We start from the raw sequence: 17,940 nt of genomic DNA, 5'->3' as shown, positions 1-17,940 counted from the left end.
TAGCATTTCTGTAGTTCATATGGTTTAGAATTTATACCATCCCTGCTTTGTTTTACCCATGTTAGTCTTTCCTTTTCATCAGAATTAGAAGCTCTTCTCTGGGACTAGTTGTCTGGAGTGAGGAAGGCACCACATCTTCCTCTGCTTTTCTAACTCCCACAGGATCAAGCACACTGGTGAACACATAATCTGGCACAATAAATAGTTATGGATTAATTCAATTTTTATATTATCTAGTGAAAAGAGACTAGAACCAAAGAGGCAAGAATTCTGGTCCTCACACCTCAGTTTTCTCATCAATAGGATGAGGGTGATGGATTAGATTTAGTGGTTTTCCAACTTTTTTTTTAAACAGTGGAATGTTTTTTTCCATGTGAAGTCTTATTTTATCTAAGTCACCAGTAGACAAAAGTTCGTTCAAAGTCATATTTTTAAAAAATTTACACTTATTGTATTACTTATAAGTCAACTGGTATGTGCAATGAGGCTTTATGAACACAGACATGGAAATTAGGGGTTAGAGTGGCAGCTGGTGCATCAGCTTCCTCCTTATTGTGTGTTCTGTTTAGGTTATATAATATTGAGAAAACCCTGATTTACACAGAGGCTATTTGCAAATAGGAGCAGTTTTTCTTTTTTAAGCAGATCACCTTGTCATTTCAGGGAACCCACCAGTTAAGCCTACCCAGAAGGTTAAAAGAAGAATGGAAAGACATTTTTGATTCACATTTTAATCACTAATAACTTCTAACACCTGACAATATTTATCATCTCATAAAAGTCAGATGAAAAAGCACCCACATTTTATGAATGTGAGAACTATAAATGCTATTAATACATCTCATTGTGTTATCTACTTCTTGTTACACATTTGACAGCAACCCTATAATAAAATATGCAAGCTAGTGAATGTTAGTTTTATTAAAATAGAAACGTAAGCAGAAGGAAATTAGACACTCATGGAATGGTATAATTAAAATTTGTACATTTTATTCAATGTAAATTTAACCTAATAAAAGAAATAGTAAACAAGTATTGAACTGAGAGCTGTGCACACTGAAGTGTTTAGGAGTGAGGTGTTTTGATGTCTGCAGCTTACTTTGCAATTAAATGGATCAACGGATGGATAGAGTTGGGTAGTTGTAGAGTTATATGGCAAAGCAAATAAAGCAAAATGTTACTTGTTCACTGGACAATTCTTCCAACTTTTGTGTATATTTGACAATTCTCATGATAAAATATCGGGGCAAAGGTAACTGGAAAGTCAAATCTTTGTCTGAAATGAAAGTGTATATCAAGCATATTATTTTATATTATTTTAATTCACATCCAACATTGAAACTTTCCTGGTAAACTGAGTTCCTCAAAACATGGATGACTTTAAGCCCCTCTTGAGGGTGACAACCATCCTGCTGGTTCTAGTGACGGCGGTGTGAGTGGAGTCATGTCACTGATAGAATATCAGTTCAGTGAAAAGGCTGTAAGTTATATTTTGTGGTGCCTTGCACTTCAGACTGTGTGGGTACCAGCACAAAAATCAGAACCTGTGAGCACTACACTGTCCCAGCTTTAATTTCTGGTCCAGCTTGGGAAACAGCACTCACAGCAGTCAAGATCTCCCCCCAACACACCACCCCATGACCCTGACTCCTCCCCTCTTTATTCCCTAGGGAATGGCAGACCTCATCTTCCTCACCAAAGGGAAAAGGTGGTGCTGTGTGTTGCTGATAACTGACACTGCCAAATGAAGGCTCCCTTTGTGGAGGAAACTCACTACTAGTTTCCTTCTCGGGTGCCCAGGAGAGTGGAGGTTGAAAGGCAGCTTTCCTGAGGCTCACTTCCAAACAGGCAACGTCATTGAGGATTAGGTCAAGGGTCTTCTTGGTGATGCATCTTACTCTTTGGCTTCAGAGAGAATAGTTCAGATGCTCAGAGGGAAACCAAACTTAAGCGCAGCTGTGATAGTCTCCAACATGGTATCCCTGCGTCTGGTTTCCTTTCCCGTCAATCTATCCAATTTACCTCATCCACATCCAATTTAATCATCCTAGAGTATCATGTTTGCCTTTTTTTGTTGTTCTTAAAACTGTTCTTTTTCAAATTCTTCAGTGGCTTTCAATACCTACAGGATAAAATATAATCTCTTTAACCTCTCACTCAGGAACCTCCCACTGAGGACTATGGCTCTAATCTGTCTTTTTAGATTTAATTTCCTCAGTTCTTTAGAAACTCCTTCTGCCTTTGCTTGATTGGCTCCCACCGCCTCCCTCCACTCCCTGGACTTCCTAAATGTGCCGTACAAATTCTATATAAGAGGTTTGCCAATACTGTTCTCTTCCTCTTCATCTATCCCAATCCAATCAGCTGAGGCAGTCCCTTCTTCCTCTGAGTTTCTGTATCAGTGATGGACATAGGATCAGGATGCTTTGGGCTGCAGGTAACAGAAAACCAGGAGTCAAGTTATCCTAAACCAGTGATGTTTAAGCTTTAGCATGCATCAGAGACACTTGGAGGGCTTGTTAAGCCACAGATTGCTGGCTCACACCTCCACATTTTCTGATTCAGTAGGTCAAGGATGGGACCAAAAATGGCATTTCAAACAAGTTCTCAGGTGATGCTGCTGCTGCAGGGGAGGTGGCAGGGAGGCAGGCATGCTGTAACCAATTGGGAATATTTTTAAAACTCCTGATAATCATACCTCACCACTCACCAATTAAATCAGACCCTTGAGAGGTGAATCCAGGCATCTGTATCTTTAAGCACTCTCCAGGTATTTGCAATGTGCAACCAATACTTGGATCCACTGGTCCAGAGGAAGGGAGGTTGCAGTTTTGGTTGCCTCATCACCCCAACATTGTCATCGTGGATAATCTTTCTTCTATCCTTCTCCTTTGCCTTCCTTTGGGGTCCTTGCTGACTTTTTTCTTTACTGTTGCAAGTTGCTTGCACTTCTTCAAACCTCGTCTCCTTTCAAAACACTGTCCAAAGCTTAGAAAAGAAGAAAGCATCTACTGTCTTTTGTCTTTTTAAACCTAAAGAAAATTTTCCTAGAAGCCTCTCAGAGGATTCCTTCACACATCTGTGATCTGAGCTAAATCACATGACTAATCCCAAGCCAATCACTAAAGACAGAATGAAATAATTGTGTTGACTTAGACCAGAGGTTCACAACTTGGCAGTAAATTAGAATCAACTGGGGAACTTCAAAACTATTGGATGCTGGGACCCATGTCTAACCAATTAAATCAGAGACTTGGGGTAGGGTCTAGTTATTAGAAATTTTAAACCACTCCTCAGTGATTCTAAAGCTCAGGCAGAATTTAGAACTATTGGTTTTGACCATCAAGCTTCACCCCCTAGGGCTGTGAAGAAGGGCACCCTTTAGGAAAACAGAGAGCCACCTGATAGCTGAACAAAGTTAAGTTTCTGTTAGCAGAGGAAGAAGGGTAGTGGCTACTGGATAGACAATTGTCATTCACGGGACATCCATGTGCTGCCACGTATGGTTAATCATAATGGCCCAGGCTTATACCCTAACTGAGAACGGAACTCTGCTCCACTTCTTTATAACAAGTTCTTATCTTAATGCTTTGTGCAGAGTAAGTATTCAGTACATTTTTGTTTATTATTTATTGCTTTGTCAATCTGCTGGGAGATTCACTGCTGGTGTGAAGTTCCTTTGCCCAGACATTTAAACCTGCCAGAAGGACTGCTTCACCTCCCCCACCATCTAAGCCAGAGAGAAGACATTGAAAGGTCCTGCTCTGCTACTTGATTAGTGTATCTGCCTCTTGACCCTGCTGTGGTTTTATGTGACAGGGAAATTCCACACTCCTGGCACGAACGCTTGGCCTGACCCGGGCTGTGCTAGGAGCTGCTGCTCGTTTATGTGTGCTTGCTTTTGTCCTCAGGGTCCTGAGGGCCAAAGTTTGTCTCTCAAAGTTGACTTGGGCAAGTCAGCACTGGGGCTCTTTTGTGTGATGAGGACATTTGGATGTATAATTGAGAAACTTTCTCCCCTCTCTGCAGAGAACTTGACGTTTCCCTATCATGGTCAGAGAATAAGCATTTGAAGGTTGACAGGGTGAAGAGACAGGCCATCAACTTTAGATTAAAGGAGCTGATGATGGGGAGGACTAGTTGTGAGTTTAGAAGCATAAACTCTCTTTCATTCAGCAAAATCCTGTGCACAGCTCCTCATTCACAACTCCTACGGAAGAGGATGCTGAGGAGAGCCTTGCCCTCTGAGGGCTTAATTGGCAATATTAACCTGTAAGCTGTTTCATATTGGGCAGAACAAGGCGGAGATTCTAAGAGCCAGCTCTATGGGATAATCATTTGGAACTTTATATTTCAAGGCGGGAGGAAGGTGCTTGATAGTTAATCATTCCCTTCCCTACAATAAAGTCTGAAATAAAAACTTTATATTCTGTTACACAAAACCTCGTTCCCTGGGAATGTTGCTTCCTCTCATTTCTTTCCTCTCCAAAGTCATAATTAGTCTGGCCACCCCCTATTAATTACTTGGTTCTTGGTAACCGGAGACACTTACTGGTAGAGCTGCTTTGCACACACTCAACTTGGAGGGCTGTCTCGAATCTAACAAGTGTGAGTATCAAATTCACTACAAGACGTGCAGCAAATGACCATTTCTTTTCTATCATTTTGCTCTAAATTGAAAATCCTTGCAACACTGCCACTTTGTAGATGAGACATTTTGCAAACTGTTTATTTCGGGGGCAATTTTCAGGATTTAGGGAAGGGGGCTTTGAATCTATTGCAGCCTGGTTGAAGTTGACACAAACTAAATCTCTCTCTTCTTCTGAGAGGTAGGTGAACCCCACTTGGTTCACTTTGAAGGCCCATGGCTGGCGGTGAACTGAACGGTATTGATTTCTACTTTGTTTTCAATAACGTGTCTTGAGAGCTCTACAAAGCCAACAGTACAGCTTTATGGGGCCAGAGTAGGAGCTAACGTCTGCTCTGCCAATTGCCATTTTCTATAAATCTTACAAAGACCCTTGCCACACTGTTTACAAAGATGCAGCTTCTGAGTGCCAGAGCAAGGATCAAATTCCTTTTCCGAAACTTCATTAAGTACAACTTTCATCCTTCTTCCATGAAGAATTATTGTAAAAAGTGAAAACTCTACCACATGTGGCTAAAGAAGGGAACAGTGGAGAGTGTGTGTTCCTGAGCCCAATATAAGTGCCTTTAATTTGCCAAGTTGACAGTCATCCAGGCTCCTGAAGAAATAGCATAGCCCAGCCCCCAATCCTCATTTCTTTCCTAAGAATTCCTATTAAAGTGAAAAATGAGTATAAATTTGCCTCAAATCTTAAAAAAAGCAAGAAAACCTCAGTTTTTCTTTCCCCAGCAAATCTCCTATTGCTAATTGGTTGGCACCCAGGGTGAGGGGAGGACAAATTCCACAACTGAGAATTTTCTGGTTCCTGGCCACACCTGCTTTGTGAATAGGATGACGAAGAGGAGAGAGTTGTGTTATGACTCTGTTTCTTCTTGGGAGGCAAGAAGAAGAAAGAACAGCCGAGTTACTCCTGTGTTCCCTGCCAGGCAGCCTTCCTGCCTGCCAGTCCAATTCCTCGGCGTTTGTGGTGGGTATTAAAATAGTACCTTGAGGATTTCAGAAACTCTTCGGGGATTTGCAAGCATGACAATGCTGGCTATTCTCTACTCCTGATGAGTCTCCTTCGGGGGAAGGACAGGGGCAGTCAGAAGAGGTGAGCCTGTGCCAAGTGAAGCTGAAGGTCTGGGAGCCCTGACAAGGAGCAGGCTGCCGAGTGTGGTCCTGGAGGCCTGACTCTGCCACTGCCTGATGCTACAGGTGATAGATGGATGACTTACTCAACTTGTATCCTCATCTCTTGGTCTGAAAAATAGGGATGACACCATCAAACTACTCAAGGTTTCCAACACGGATGGTTACCTAGGAATTTGCCACTAGGAAATGTTGACTGTTCTGACTGTTCATGAGCCTGGCTTCCCAGACATGGGGGCTCACTGAACATCTCCCTTCACAATGCTTCGCCAGGCCCTTCCGGACCTTTTAGTCTAAAATTCTGATGATGTCCTGACAAGACTTTTTGCAGGCTTGGCTAGTTTGTTAGCTCTTGTGGGGCTGTGAACATGCAAAGTGAAAGCCAATTGTGTATTTGTAGCTAATTCCCTGTGGAGAAGCCCGAGGGATTGACTAGGAGAGAAGCAGAAGAGATGTTTTAGCTTCTCAGAAACTTGTCCTAGTCCTTGGGTATTTCTTCCCTTTGGGTGTCAGTTGCCTCTGACTCTGTCAGCCAGAAGAAAAGATTCAGTATGCTAATTTGAAAAATTTTGAAAAAAAAAAAAAGACAATCTTTTATGTTGTTATTTGCCTGTGGGTCAGATATTCTTATCTTTTGGCTGACTATAATGTTTTTCTTTTCTACAGCAATGTCCTGCAACCATGTGTAATTCAGCTAGGAACAGCCTTCCAATCCATTTAAGCATCTTCTTTACTATTCTTTAACCATTGTAATCATTACAAGTGGGCCTTCTATTGGGCATTTTCAGCTTGGAGCACAGCCTCTGTGGATGTGGGCTGCCTTCCTCTTCTGCATCATGATTCCTACTGGTCCCTTCTCACTTGACCTGTAGGGCAGGAACCAATCTCACCAAGGAAGTCAACAGCAGACAATCAATGTAATCCTTTTATAATGCTTGGAGCAGGATTAGCATCTGCCACAGAGAAGGCTGCACAGAAATTTCTCAGAACTGTACTTTACATGCAGTGAGGGACATCTGTATCACACAGGCTCCGGCTGCATTGCTAGGTGTGTCCTCTCCTGCTTATACTCAGTCTACTTCTAACAGTATGGCCTTTGCTGCCACTGCCATTCCACTTCCAAGTCAGTTGGAGGAGCTAGATGGGAGTTCAAGATAAGAAAATGTCCCATTCTGGCACCTTCTTGTCTTGTATCTCCCCAAATAACAGGATGCTAGGTAGATGGCAATTCCCAGAGTGTGGGAATAATGCGATTGATGGAAATGTCCTGAGACTCCTCAATTTCTCTCATTTTATCAACCCTGGCCTCCCTACTCCAAGCCATCCCAAATCCTTGTATATCAAGGGCTGAAATACAGGGTAGCAAGGCAGATCCCTTTGGGACTGTCTACAGGCTGGTCACTACCCTGGATACTCAATATGGGTCTAATCCCAGTGAGTTTTCTGAGTCTCCAGTGACTTATTCTTTTACAGCAAAATCATGGAGCCATAGAACCATAGGTCCCGGAACCATAGATCACAGACTTTTGGAAGCTGTTGTTCATAGGCTTTGTGTCTCTATACCTCTATGTAGAATATGTTGAAAGTGCTCTAACATTTATGGATTTTAATTTCTATGATATTCCACATACCATGCTATTACAGTAGTTATCATTTTTCAATTTTACTGATGAAGGAAACAATGGAAGTGAAATATTTAGCTTGAACTGAACTTCTCAGTGCAGGGAGAATTCTAAGAAATTCTGTAGTAAATTTTACAGAGGGGGAAATGGGCTCTGAGGGGGTTAAATTGATTGTCCAAGGTGGAGACAGTCAGTTATCAGACAGGGCTGGGGCCAATTCCATGTGGCCTTGACTCCTAAATTCTGTTTTTCCTTGCAACATCCTGCCTCCCTACAAGGCAGTGCTCTATGCAACAATTGCCATGAGACAGATTCAATTCCAATTGAGAGAAGTACATTTTGTTTGGGTATCAGCAAAATTTGTGATATTAAGAAGAACCTAGAAAGGCAAATCTGCATTAATTTAAAATGCTAAGCAATATTGACACTTCTAAGGGACTCTATGGGACTCTTTTTGTTCATTATCATGGTCTGTAAGTCTTGCTATATTTGAGGGGACTGGTTGTTTTCTGCCTTAAGGGTGGTGTAGACTTTGTGAATCTATATCTCTAAGTAGAATATCCTGAGAGTTGGGGGCCTTACTGGGAACAAAGTTGAAGTCTTTCTATTCCATACATTATTTTCTTTCAGATACTATGGCAGGCGATGCCCTTCCTTCCTTCTTTCTTACCTTCCTTCCCTCCCTTCTTCTTTCCTCCTTCCCCTCCTCCCCCCTCCCTCCTTTATTCTTTCTTTCTTTCCTTCATTCTCTCTTCCTCCTCCTCCTTCTCTACGTCTTCTACTTCTTTTCTCCTCCTTCTCCTCCTCTGCTTCCCTTCTTTGATAAAGGAATGGTTGGGAATGAATTGTCAGGACGAAGGTCTAGGGTATGTTTGTGGTTCAATCAATGCTAATTGCCTTCAAATAAAACACTTTATTTGCTGGCCTCCTAGACTGAAAGAAAAACCAGTCATAGAAAAAGAAGGTATGTAGCAAAGACATAAACCAGCATCTGCCTAAGATTGTGAAATCCTCAGTTCCTAATGGCATTCTTGTGAAGAAAGTGTGATCATGGATGACATGATCATAGACTAGATAAGACTTATGTCTACTTTATTCCAATATCCTCTCAATTTTGAGATAAGATCTGGGACTCCCAAGGGTATAAAAAGGAGCAACAGAGTTATCTAACTCCCCCAAATTCAAAAAACACAATCAAGCCGGTCAAGGAGGGCATCTTCCCTGACTTTCCTTGAGAGTCTAGACGTGATGTCATAGGAGCAATACCAATTGTACAGGCCAGAGGGCAAAACTCCATTTGAGTTTCATTGGTAAGACTCTTCAAAACGGAATTAGTTCTGGTCAGGCTGCAGGAGGAAAAGGAGTTAATACTAATGAGTTGGAAGTGTGTAACTAAGCTTGCAGCTAAGGAAAACAAATACATTCCTAGAGATTAAAAGACACTAATTTTCCCACTAAGAGGAAGGTGGGACCTAATCCCCTTTTCAACTAGGTTTATCACATAGAGGAATGTGTGTGTATATATGTGTGTGTGTGTGTGTGTGAGTGATCTCTAGAAAACTCTTCCTTGTTTTTTGAGGCTAATATAGACTACATTTGATAATACGGAAATTGTCAGTTCTAACCATGATTGTGTTCAATAATTAAGGGCCTTTCAAGTATTCCCCTGGCACTACAGAGATGAAAGGTGCCATCAGCATCTGAGGCCATTCGGAAATTTTAGTGACAAATTGTGTGGTAAGTACTTACTTGTCAGCTTGCGGGTCTCTTCAGTTTTTGGAACTTGCTGATGGTCGAGGTGAGGGCATGGCTTCAAGCTTGACTGCTTCACTGCTCATCCGTAGCTTCCTTTCATCCCCCTTTCCAGTTAAGGAGCCTCAGAGTTTTTCAAAGGCCATTACACTGCCCAATAACATTCCTAAGAGAAGAAGGAAGAGTGTTTGTTTAGCTGAATTAGAGGAAGTCCCATGAGGCCAGTGAAGTTTTCTTTAAGCCATATCTGGTAGAACGAAAAAAATTAAGTGGGTTTCTTTGCTTTGTGCTTTATTGTTTTTTTTTTTTATAGTCCCTTAAAAAGGTAATCTGTACTGAGATTTGAGCCAGCTAATATCTGTTGAAAAGTTGAACATCATTCGTAGGACAAAAAGAGTCACTAAATCTACTTATTTTTCCTGGAAACCTCGGAGCCTAGGTGGCATGTGGCTAACTCTTGCCAATGGAATGGGAAGGGGCGGTTAGGAGCGAGTGTACCCTCTCTGAACTTTCTCCCTCCCCTCTATCTGCTGCTGGATGAAGCCTGGGCCATCTCAAAACCCTTTGTTGAGATGGTGAAGCCACAGCATGGAAGAAGCCTGGATCCCATGTGTCACCACTTGGAGGAGAGCAGACCAACCAGGAATATACACACTGTACTTTGTGAGAACAAAAAGTAAACTTTTGGGGTTGTTTGTTCCATCAATTAGCCTACTCTGGTCAATTCAGTCTGTATCTCTAGAGTCCCTTCAAAGTCTAATATTCTATAATGCAAAGAGGTCCTTGATTGAAAGTTGTTCCTCCCTTCGTTTGACTTTTCATGATATAATAATAAATGAAACTGTACAGAATAACAGAAAGAAGGCCAGGGAAAAATCCAGAACCAAGTAAATTTGGGATGTGCGCAACTTGAGGCTATGTTGTACATTTCCTGAGGACAAGGACCTGTACATCTTTGATCTCTTTATAACCCCCTATTTTTATATGTCATAGGCGCTTAATCAATACTGTTGAATGAATGAATGACTGTGTGGGGAGAAGCTATCAAGTTCTGATGATCACATACCTTGAGAAGTGCTATGGTCTAAATGTTTGTGTCTCTCCAAAATTCGTACATTGAAATCCTAATATCCAAAGGTGATGGCCTTGGTAGATGGGGCCTTTTAGGAGGTGCTTAAGTCATGAGGGCAGAGGCCTTATAAAAGCCCTTTTAAAAGAGGCTCCAGAGAGCTAGCCTGCCCCTTCCACCACGTGAGGACACAGCAAGGAGGGGCCGGCTAAACCAGAAAGAGGACCATCACCAAAACCCAACTCTGCTGGCACCTTCATTTTAGACTGCCAGACTCCAGAACTGAAAGGAATAAACTTGCATTGTTTACAAGCCACCCAGTCTGTGGTATTTTGTTGTAGCAGCCCGAATGGACTAAGACAGGAAGCCAGGGCTGCTTAATTTCTGGGTTATCATCATCCTGAACTCAATCCTGTCGTGTGTGGATGATGGTGCCTTTTCTGTTGGTGAAGGGGGTAAGAGCACATGCTCTGGGCCCGGAGGAACCAGACAGGCTGGGCTAGAATCCTCTGTGACCCTGCCTCTTCCTTAGCCCTTCCATGCCTCAGTTTTCTTAGGTGTAAAATAGGGATAAAAATGCTACAAAACTCCTAGGGTCCTCTTGAGGATGAAAGGAGTTAACGCAGGTGAAGCATGTAGCACAGACCTGCTACAAAGTTGAGTAACTTGGAGTTATGACAAGAATTCAAAATGTCTCTAAGTTAAATCAAGAGAAGACTCCACTCCCCTGTCTAGTTCTGCCACAGCCACTATCTAAGCCGGTATAGATGCTGGCCTTGACAAGATGCAGCATGGCACTAGTATTGTGCTCCAGCGTTGCCTTATTAAAACATCATTAAGTCATACTCACTCAAGTAATCAGTGGTACTCATGGAGCAAGAGTGTGGGTGATGTGTGAACGATTTCCTAATGCAGATGCCCTTCAGGGTCACCGACTGGCTGAATGACCTAGAGGTCAAGGTGACTCAAGTTCCCCAAGTTTCATTTTCTCATGTGTAAAGTGAGGGAAGAACAATTACCTACCATGCAGGCTATTGGAAGGATGAAATCAAAACAATGTTCCTGAAGCTCAATGTCTGGCAGGGAGAGGCACTCCTGGATGTCACTCTTACCCCTCCCTGTCGCCTCTTTGAAACCCAGCTCTGGCTGAAGCTCAGAGACATTTCTCTAGTTTTTAGTCAGAACTCTATGCTTTTGTTAAAACTTACATACATTTTGGGAAGCTTTTGTTTATCTGCTTATTTTCCCCAAACACTCATTTTCTTGAAAGGAAATGGAATCTGTCTGTTTTTGATTCATTTACACTTAACTTGTTAGCATTGTTTGGTAAATGCCAGCCAACAGCCAAGTAGCTCTTGGAAACTGGTTTTAAAAGCTGCATTTTAAAGTCTAGAAAGTTTATTTTTCTTTTTTTCTTTTTCAAGAACTTCTAAAAAGAAACTGGACTTTAGCACCAGTTCGAGTTTGGGTTTATTCTCAGTGTGTGAGTGGCTTCCAACAAATTTGGTGTTAAAACACACTTTGCCGTTCCTGGTTTTAAAATTTCAGCAGAATTTAATTTACTCTTGAAAAAAGTTTTCAGATTCCAAGCCAAGAGAATGCTTGTGTGTTCTGTTGCTGTTTTGCTGGATCATGAGATTGTCGCCTCTTCAAGATTTTTGGTTTGCCACTTAAATGAAAAAAAAAAAATGAAGACCTTTGCTGCATATTTGCACGGTACTGGCTTTCCGTCGACCTTATCTTCATTGATTTGGTAGAGGGGTTTGGTGGAAATTGGTAAGAAGTCTCATTCGTGTAGTCAGACATGAGAAATTACATATAATTATCCAAACCTATACTCAACAAGAGGAAAAACAGAAAGGGGTTGGATGCTCCCCTTGGTGTAGAGGGTTTCTCAGTGGTTTCTAATGGGTAGGACACCAGCCCCGCTCTCTACCGTATCATTTTACCCACCAAGCCAGTATCATAAACACGACCTCAAGACAATGCCATTTACTTTCCATTGTGGAGTAATAGACTTCGTCTGCTATTTCTAGGCTAACAATTGTCCATTGTTCATGCTGCTTCAAGGTTTAGAAATCAGATTTTCTCTCTGGTTCCCAGGGGAAACAGGGAGACTGAAAACAAACAGGGAGGTAATTTGCACATGTGTAGCAGCCACTTCATTTGCTAAGGGTCTCAAGTTGTGTATTTCAGGAGACGAATTTGCAACAGGTTGGGTTTTTTGTGTAAATCTCAGAAAGGAAATGTCTTCTCTTGACTTGCATTCAGCTGTTTAAGGCTCACACAGGCTTTCAGGGCAGGCTTGGTAAGTCTTGGCAAGTTTGACTTGAGTGCTCATTTCTAGAAGAGGAAGGTGTGTTTCCGGTTTCAGTAAATTCCAATCTTCTACTTTTCTGCTTCGCAACTGACTAGAGGCGGTACATGAACTGTCACACTGATGATTTTTATCTTCACCTTGATTGTGAGCATTTTAAGCTAAATAAGGGAGACTTGCAGGTATCAAATCAGTTTTGCAGCTATACCCAAATTTTCATATAGCCAAAATAGCCGCAGGAGATATGGGTGACGGTGGTAAGCAATCCCCGGAACTCTTCCTTGTCTAATTTAACAAGGTAGGTGGAGCCCAGTGAGAACCTACCTACTCCAAGCAGATTTGCCTCCTGAAGGCAAAATGATGGGGATTGAAACTCCCCAAATACTAACAGATCTGGGAAGAATGGAATTATGTTTATGGTTTGTCTGGTTTTTTTCTTTTCCTACTTTTCTGAATTTTTATACAATGGATGCGTGTGTATCTATACATTTTAAGTTTTTGTTTACCAAAAAGATAAGCATATATGTTTGCTTTTTAAAAAATCAAACTATATAGAAGTGTATAAAATGAAATGCCCAAGTTCTTTTCATTCATCCCCTAACCACACTCTGCTCTCTAAAGATCACAGTTGGTTTTGCGTGTAAACTTCCAGCCTTTCGTCTGTTATATTTGTGTAGTTGTAAGCATTATACTGAAAGAGTGGGACTCCATAGCATACAGGTAGAAAACCTTGTTGTCTCTGTAAATACTTGCTGTCTCTATAAACACAATACCCAGGTTTGTTCTAACTGTCTTGGACACTCATATATATAATAACTCCTTCAGTCCTTTCAAGTCCCGAGCATAGGCCCCAGGCTCTCTGGCTCTCTGTGCACGGGGGATGGGGGGAGGGGAGCAGTAGGAGGTGGGGTGGTTTCCACCAGATTGGGACATCCTCTGACAAAAAATGCAGGTGCTGCCAGGCAGAATGAAAGCTCACTCCCGGAGCACGTGTATACGATCAAGAGATCAGAAGGATATGAATGGAGCACTGGCAGCATCTCTCCAGGTGGAGCCCCTTTTAAAATGATCCTGGCTGGCTCCCTTGCATGTGGTCCAAACGGAACATCAATGCAATCTTGCTGCCGCTCTTAGGAGAAGTGCAGTTTGCTGTACTGAAGCGCACTCGGTGCCTGGGCCTCCCTACCCTACTGGATCCAGCCTCTTGCCCTTAGATGAACTTTAGTCATGGATCACTCTGTACCCCTATAGTCTCCAGCATTCTGAGCAATCTCCCTGAAACTCTGCTTATTTAAAGTAAAGATGGAGGACTGGCCTGGTGGCGCAGTGGTTAAGTTTGCACGTTCTCTTTGGGGGTGGGGGGGCGGGTTTGCCGGTTGGGATCCTAGGTGTGGATGTAACACCGCTTGGCAAGCCATGCTGCGGTAGGCGTCCACATATAAAGTGGAGGAAGGTGGGCACAGATGTTAACTCAGGGCTAATCTTCCTCAGTAAATAAGTAAACAAATAAAGTAAAGATGTAAACACCACCACACTCTGACAAATCATTCCAAAGAAATTCTCTCTCAGCTTTTCAATGTCAGTCCTTTCATACTTTTGAGGTGGGCGATGGGCTAATGGTATAGTGGATGCCTCCTTTGCAGATCCTGTCTAGGTGATATAGCAGCTCCTTTTGGAATGTGAGAGCACTAATCACCTATCGCTTTGTTCTGTCTCTTGGGGCTTTAGACAAAGCTGAAAAAGAGTCTCATTTTAACATGTTGTTATAGACTTAGAAACTTCATCGTTTTCCATAAATTGGAACATATTAATACTTTGCAAATTACTGTCTTAATTGTCAATATGTCTAGCAATCTTTTCATGTCAGGTGATGTTGTGCTACCTCATTTATTTTAATGGCAGCAAAATATTTCATCGGGTAGATAAGCTATAGTTTGACCATATCCCTCTTGATAGGCTGTTTCCAATTTCCAATTTTTGGATCTTAGAAACAATGCTGCTGTGAATATTTTTGTATTCCCTTTTTTTTTTTTTTGCAGTTTTTTGCGTGTGTGTACACATGCTAGTATTTTTCTAGCATAGAAGCTTAGAAGGGAAGCAAATGGTATGAAAAGTTAGGGACCAGGAAGATTTTGCTAACTACTGCCGAAATGCCTACAGGAGAGTTGTATGAATTTCTGCTTTCTTCAGCAGTGCCTAAGCGTAGCCATTTCCCCAGATCCTCACTAAATATGTTCATTGTTTTTAGTCTTTGCCATTTCGGGGGGCCAACAGTGATCTCAATATTTTATTATGCATTCCCTTGATTACTAATCTTTTCTCATGTTTGTCCATTTGTATCTGTGCTCTTTAAACTGCCTGATAACACATCCTTCTTCGGTTTGGGGTTCTAAGATCTTTCCCAACTCCTTGTAGTTCTAAACAAAGGGGAAATGGCAAAATGATAAATGAGAGAGAGAGATTGTAGAGACTCGGTGAAAACTCTGGCCCAGCTCCATGAGGACAAGAAATGGCAGAAATTCTACCACTCAGATTTTATCATATCTGTTTCCAGAGCTCTTTGCAAGTCTGAATCTGAAACATGGGTCTACTTTTATTCTCAAACTGACACATATAATTTTATTAGTAAAATTTCAACCGATTCCTTGTGTTTGAGAGCATGTACAAACTTACTTCAAATCTTAAGCCTGAGTAGTTACATTTATGCCTCTCTGTCCCTTTGCCTTTATTTTGCACATATTAAAAATTACTAAAGGCATATTGGGTTTAGAGGAAGAACCAAAGGATATTATTTAGGAACACCTAGCAGCCATGGCAACATGCCTTTCGAAGGGGCATGTACTCTGCTGAAAAATATTCCACTTACAGGTAATGACATACATTTGCCAAACAGCCCCAAGCTAATCCAAGAAAGAATAGACAGATGGTTAGAGGCGTGTCAGGAATAGGATTTACAAAATAAGATTATGGTTATGCTGGAAAGTAACAGCAATCATTGTAAACAGATGGAACAGACTCACTTTTTGCCACGGGGCAGAGGAAGAAAGGGGTTTTGCATTGCTGCGTGTGAATTAGAGTTGGCTCCCCTAGATACATAGCTCTTTGGGGTTTTATAGATTTTGTAGGCACTTGTACAGGCCACATGACTGGGCCTCCAGCTGAGTTTCTTCAGATCTAAAGCAGAGGAACTGCATTCTCATTCTAGACATCCCTGGTGGTGTTGGCCCTATTTTGTTTGTGTTTGGAAAATGAATTCACATCCTTTTCTACGTGAACATAACTGTCACACCATTTGAACTGTCAGTTGAGAAGACACTGGAGGGAGTCAGCCTCTTTATTCCTGATTGTGTATTTTTGGCTATAGGAATTAGATTTACAACAGAGGAGGGTATGGAAAAGCTCCCATATGTGATCGGCCTGTTTGCTTATTAATCTAGATCCTAGTCCTTGAAGGTGTAATCAATGTGTCTGCCTCTGCTGTGAATGTAAAAATCTCAGATCTCTCCTTTTCAATTTGACTAAGAGTTAGAAAGATAATGCTTTCTCCTGGGAGTATTTTGGCGTTTTCCAAGGGAAAAGAGAGAGAGGTCATCGATGGGGATTTGCTGATGATGACCTGAGAAGAACGTGGTTGCGAAGAAAGACTGCAGATCTCAGACCCTGGGATGGAGTCAAGGCTCCCTTGCCTGGGTACGAACTGTCCCCTGGCAAGCACAGCGTGGAATTTGGCTTTTAGAATACATTTCCATCAGTCCTAGAGTTTAACAGTAGTTCTCAATGGCAGCCCACCACAGAGCGTGTGAGGCCTCCAAGTTGGCAAGACTGATTTCTGACTAATGGGGAAAATTACCCAATGAGAATTAGCAATCTTACATCACCGATCAAAATTCTTACATTACCTTTCATGTGGATAATAGAACAAGACTTCCAAAAGGAGTTGGGACTGGTTTTAACATGGCCTGTTGGTCACTGAAACAGGAAATATTTAACATGAATCACACTCATTTGGAATATTTTTGATTTGTCTTGATCCTAAGGTTTCCAGGTGTTAGGATTATTGAGCACGCGTTTAACCATTTTATGTGTAGGAAAAAAGTGCCCTCTCATCATTCCTGGATAGACACAATTGGCCTGATTTGGCTCTATCATGCTCTTTATTTGTACCATATTTTTCAACATAACACTTTTGGGGAAGTGGGGGCTCTTAAATGTTAAGCTTAGAAAACCAGTCCTGGCCAAGTATCCCAAAGAAAAGTGTTGCTATCACAGGCTGAATTGATCCCAGATGGATTCTGGAATGGGAGGATTCGCAATGATGTAAAATGGACTAAATATGAATTACACCATGCTGACCCTCTGGAAGAGGGCTTGACCTACAGACACGTGTGTCCTCAGAGTTGGAGCTTAGATACTATTTCCTTTGGACTTTGCATGGCATGATGTGGTTAAAAGGATTAAAAAATGTTAAGCTGGTGTTAGAAGATGGCATGATTTGAGAACAGATGCAGCAACTGAGGCAGGAAACTTGCCTTCCTCATAATTGATGTCGGAAATGAGAAGCCGAGGGCCACGGTCCAGGATGGAGATGACTGAGCTGCTTCGTCTCGTCTTTCAGACTGTATTGAAAAATTCTGCTTTGTATGTTTGCTGCCAAGTCTTTTGGTAATAATAAGAGCTCTAATCATCTGCTTATGAAGCCCAAGTTTTAACACATGTTTTTTTCTTAGATCACACTTTTCTTGCCTTGCCCTTTACCCTCATTAGTACTTTTGTCCTGGGAGAAAATGTTCAAATGTTCCTCCCTATGGCAATATTTTCAAAAACCCACACTAAATTGGAAAAATAAGAAGTAAACGTTGTTCAGCTCACAGTAATTCCATTTGCATTTTATCAGTGTGTAGAGAGCTACTGTGGGGGAGGGGGGGTCTACTCCTGGAAAACCCTTTAGAAAAGCAAAAGTTCTCCAATTCTATGTTTTTGTGTGTGTTTGTTTTGTGGGTTTTTTGGTGAGGAAGATTCCCCCTGAGCTAACATCTGTTGCCAATCTTCCTCTTTTTCTTTTTGTATGTGATCTACCACAGCATGGCCACTGATGAGTGATGGAGGTCCGCCCCCAGGAGCAGAGCCCAGTCTGCCAAAGCGAAGCATGCCAAACTTAACCACTAGGCAACCAGGGCTGGCCCTCCAATTCTATGTTTTGGTGGATAATTCTTGACCTGTGTGGTTGATCTTGATTCTGTGCGAAACAAAAAATAAAGGAGTTCATCAGTATGTTCCATGCTACCACTGTCTTGACAAGATGTTCAACTTGTCTGTAATTCCAACAGAAAGTCACTCAGTGATCTGTGTGCCTCAGTGCACGTCTCCCTCGAACGATGCTCAGTATACAATAGAGTGCTCA

This window comes from Equus przewalskii, chromosome 20 (assembly GCF_037783145.1).
Source record: "Equus przewalskii isolate Varuska chromosome 20, EquPr2, whole genome shotgun sequence".
NCBI lineage: Eukaryota > Metazoa > Chordata > Mammalia > Perissodactyla > Equidae > Equus > Equus przewalskii.
The sequence above is the reverse complement of the archived record's forward strand: the minus strand, read 5'-3'. Positions refer to the sequence as shown.